The sequence below is a fragment of the Pempheris klunzingeri genome, chromosome 14 (assembly GCF_042242105.1).
Source record: "Pempheris klunzingeri isolate RE-2024b chromosome 14, fPemKlu1.hap1, whole genome shotgun sequence".
Lineage (NCBI taxonomy): Eukaryota > Metazoa > Chordata > Actinopteri > Acropomatiformes > Pempheridae > Pempheris > Pempheris klunzingeri.
Genome location: NC_092025.1, coordinates 8,458,752 through 8,463,929, shown reverse-complemented (window position 1 = coordinate 8,463,929; position 5,178 = coordinate 8,458,752).

Here is a 5,178-nt window from a genome sequence, read left to right as displayed (position 1 = left end):
GTGATACTCGGCTTGTATTTCCAGTCCTACGGGAGGCTACTCTCTTCCACCGACAGCTCTGGCAGAGGCTTTCACCGTCTGTCAGCTGTTGGGAACATCACGGCGCGCGGTGCAATCTGGGAAATGAAGTCACGCAGAAAAGAGAGAGGAGTTAAAAAAAAAAAAAAAAAAAAAGCACTTTACGCTTCACCAACCCCCCCACTCCCTACACACACACACACACACATGCAAACGAAGACGAGGGCGCAACAGTAATTTAATGGAAAGTTTGTTTGAATTATGACGGGGAGGTGACGCCGCTATCTAGAGAGCAATAACAGGAACAGCACAGGTGCAATAAATGACACTAACTATGGCTGCGTTCCGTTTCGGTGCTGTGGACAGGGCCCTGATTCAGCCCCTTCTCACAGAGGGCGGTTTGGCGTGTCACAGGTGTAAATAATAAAGTGAAAGCTGGCTGAATTCCAACATCTGGTGGTTTTTGCTGCCATGACAAGTCAAAATATCTGCTTTGAAAGAGGCCCATTGTGCAAACTGGAATAGCCGCCATCAATGTGCTGTTCCTGCTGGAACGAGTCAGAATGTCTACCTTGGAAAAGGCCCGTTTCATGAGAACAAAGCAGATAAGCAAATACTATTAAGTAATATGATCGGATCTGCATGGCAGGGGTGCTGTGAGGAATTCTGGGATCCAGGATACTCCTCCTGGTCCTGCGCTGGTTCGGCACAGTCGCACAGTAGTTTGGAAAAGTTTTGTAACTGGTAACCCCTGAGAGTAATCGCCCGCTTTTCACCTCACCCGCAGCAACAAGCACTGCCAGTACACACTCTGCCGAAGAGACACACCATAATGCCTGCAGGAAAACTACAGGGATCTTAGCAACGTGATAAAAAGGCCACAGTTTTTTTCTCTCTTTATCAAAGGTACAATGTGTGATCAGTGTAGAGCTCCCTTCCCATCCCACCACTCCAAGTCCACATACTTGACATTCCACTTGCATGTAGTTGAGTGTGCACGGTCTGTATTCAAATGCAGACTGTGCACTTTCTGCAGTGATGTGATGTTCGGTGAGGAAAGGACTCCTACAGTGTACACCTATAGTGATCTGGGCCTTTTACTTTGTTGTGTGTGGTGCATGAAATCTCACTCCTCCGAACTACAAATGAGATGGTCAAGTGAGAACTGATCACTTAATCCTCCCACTCACGGCAGTATTTCCACACTATAAGAGCGTGCAGCCAAAAATGAAGAAATAACGGTAGCCTGTGTTAGAAATACCAACAGTGATGGAACTTACTGCAACTTCAAGAGCAAGGTGCATCCTCGTTTGTCCTCATATCATGCCTGCGCATATCATATGTAGGAGGGTGGGAGGAGTGTGCTGGTTTCCACAACCATGAAGCAACAGTACACATGGCTCATTGCTGCAATGAGGGTGCGATGTTCCTTCCTTTAATATACCCTGATTATACAATGGAACGTGAGTCACTTCTCATGGAGCCCTGTGTTCCTCCTCTCCATCTGTCTATCTGTCGCTTCTCATCCTCTGATTTCAGGGGAAATTGTACTGTATCTTACACCGTCCTGAGATGCACCAGTCCAACTGACAGCCTTGCATGGTAACATATAGGCACCAGAGTGAAAAAACCAAACAAAAAACCAGAAACCTCACTCATACAGGGTATTTTGGTTTAGCACTGAGGTATACGAAGGTTCGAATCAGTTAAAACTATCAATGCAAATGTTTGAAGTTGAAATTAAGGTTGAAATATGATGTTGACTTAACGTGAAATTATAAATCCCTCGAAGGAAATCGCAAAAAACGGAACGAAAACGGACACAAAGCCGAGCTCCAATCCTAAACTATTTGCTGTTGTCGGTCAAGTACTTTGGAAATTCAGTCCTGTTGTATTAACAGCACAGATTTGATGGTGATATGCCAGCAGAGCACCCTGCCAATTTCAGCTCTTCTTCTTTGCCTTCAAAATCAAATTACTAAGAGGCGACAGTGGGATCAGAGTATAGGAAGGCTTTAGGGAGATATTTCATATTGGTTGTATGGATTTAACACACTCAAACTCAGAGTCACTGATTGCCTACATATAGTATATTTGGTACAAACACTAAAAAAAAGTGAGGCGGGTCAGTCTTATGACATTTTGTTCACTGGATGAATACTGGAAACAAAATGTTGCTAGATGCTGTCCATATGCTGAGAACTATGTCTGCTGCAATTGAAGTGAACTATCAATTTAACCCATTTTCGTACCATTTGTCTGGCTTATTGTTTATTGCGTAAGGAAAAAGTGAAACGTGAGCATAAAAGAAGCCAATATTCTCTGAGAATCAAAACTGAAATTGATTTTTTTTTGTTTTTTTGTAAATTATCTCGGCCTGCATTAAACAATAACAGAAATTAGGGCATGCATATAAAGATACACATTCATATGTATTCACACACGTGCATATTCACAGAAAAAATGGCAGAACAACACAAACAACACAACTTCTGCAGGCAGAAAGAGGCGTAGGCTGAAGCTAAAGCTTAAAGCATCTACCCTTAAAACTAAACCTTTTTATCCAATGTGCACTATATTTCAGGAAAGACCTCAAGCATCACTGATGAAAAGCATTTCAGTGGCTCACCGTTTGTTTCTCCTCCCCTCTGTGTTCTCTCTCTCTGCTGCAGTTCTTTCCAAGAGAACATTTTCCTCTAAAATTATACTTGAGGATTACTAACATTTACTCAGTAATAAATAACACGCAACATAGAGGCAATCCAAAAACTACCTATACCTATACCTGATAGGCACTTGACAGCTTGCTGACGCGACTCACTCAGCTGAGGATAGCATGATCCTTTCTCGGCCTCTTAAGCCGTTTAAACTGCTGTACTATTGGACAGGCAAGACACCACGCATAGCACGGAGTGCACGGCTTCAGATTAAATTAGACTGGGGACAGTCTGATTCCATCTTCTTTGCTGGCCGGGACTCCCAGGTGCTAACCCTTAAGGTTGAGCCAGGGTGGGAACGTCTAAGCCTCACGGCCTTTGCCCCACAGTCTGCAAAAACTGGCTCATTGTATTAGGTGGATACGTTCTTATTGCATAATTTTAAATAAATACGACCATTAGACATGCGTGTATAACTTGATCTGTATGTAAATGTAATGTGATATATCTAAAGTGCATGTTTAGTAAAAAATCACATGCAAATTCTATAAACGTTTCACCACTGACTTCGCTTTTAATGATTTCTATCATAATTGGCTGGACTTTTATGCATACGTGGAGATAAAGATGGGCTAAATATTTTAGCAGGATTTAAAATGGAATTCCTAAAAAAAACCAAAATCCATAAATAACATTCTAGAGTATTTGAATTAAAAGTGTATCTTTTTCGTAGATGCTTTCTAGTTTTGTTTATCAGCTGACAAGTGGGGAAAGGAAAATGTTTGTGTCAAAACTCTGGTGAATGGCCTGATTTTGCTCTGTTCCCATGTGTCAGTGCTTGGTATCAATCAATCAATATACTTTATTAATCCCCAAGGGGAAATTCCATAATTATTATTAGTATTATCATTATTATTCCTTCGTTTTCTTTTTTACTTTAACAAGGCATGATGCAGGCCTGATTTAGCGGGCCTGAGTCAAGCTATTGGCCGATTCATTGCTTGATCGAGGCCATTTTATGGAGACATGATTGTAGTCCTTGTTTGACACTGCAGTTCACAGTTAAGACTCACGCTTAGTACGAGTCATTTTTAGCATCTTCATGCTGAAAGTAACCTTTGAAAAAACACGTTTTAAAGCCCTAGTTTATAAAAAGATTTTTTTCAGTGAAAGTTTAGGACCATTTCTGTTTTTTTACCCACAACCACCAGCTTGAGGGAAATTCTGTGTCAACGTTCCCAGTTCCCACATGTCATAAGGGCAGCAAATAGTCAGTGTGGGTTGGGCAGGAGTCAGTATGTTATGCAGCCACTCACTCTGCCGTGCCTCAGTCTAGTGCAGCTCTAGGGGTAGTTCTGCGTATCTCTGACCGTACAGCCTTTTAGCTGTCTGCAGTGAATACAAGTTTGTTCCTAACAGTACTTTACGGTGTCCATGTGAGATACTCACAAGTTAGATGTGTCAGCTTTGGTCGAGACGAGCAGAAATTAAGCTTTAAATGGCGACCACTGTTTCGCTTTGGGGTGCAATTTTTGTGTTATTTAATTGCAGCGCTCAAGACAGTGCAATCATACTGGCACCAGTGTGTCACACAATCACTGTTATTTGTTGTTTTTAACTAACTGTGACTAACAGCTTCACTCTTTTAAATGTTAGTCCATTTGACTTTGTACATTTCTTTTATTAGAGAGGTTCTGTAAATGGTAAATTATTCGTCTCACATGTTCAGTGAATGAATCCCTTCCTTATTGAGTTTCCCTTGTGTGAACACATGCAGAAGCCCATGGCGTCAAATGCTTTTAGAATACAAAATGTCACAGACTGCCCCATCGCTTCAGTTTGAAATGTCTGACACTTATTTATTTTATGAATATTAAGAAAAATCTAGAAAATAGAACCACACCAATTGCCTGTTTGATATCATTACATTAATATGAAAACAGGAAGTAAGACAGAGCAGGCCTCCCATGAACTCCAGCTGAACCCTCCACCCTGCAGAGCGGCCAAGTGAGTTTTTTTTTTTTTCCTTTTAAGACACAGGGCACTCCTCTAACCTTTACTATTTTTACTGCACACATGCAGCTGGAAAACAGAGAGCATGGAGAAAAGCATGCAAGTAACTAATGGTGGGCTTCAGTTCGACGTGCTGCAGCCTTAACCGTTGGACTCGTCTAGATAAGATTTTAGAGAGAAAAACAAATGCAGACACCGCTGGAGATCTGCACCTATTCTCACTGACCTTTAAGGATGCCAATACCTTTAGATGGACATAACATTTTGTATTTTAATCCAAGAGAAACATTGGCCTATGCACATTTGAATTAAAAGTACATTATTTCATCACAGACTTAAACAGTAGGTGGTCAACTCTAGAAAATGTCTTGGGACTAGTTGGACTATGGACCATCGCTTGGAGTGTACATAAAACTAGAGAGGACTCAGTAGTGAACTATGTGTGGACAACACCATCTGCTGGACAACTCTGTGCTGCTTCTGTGCTTTC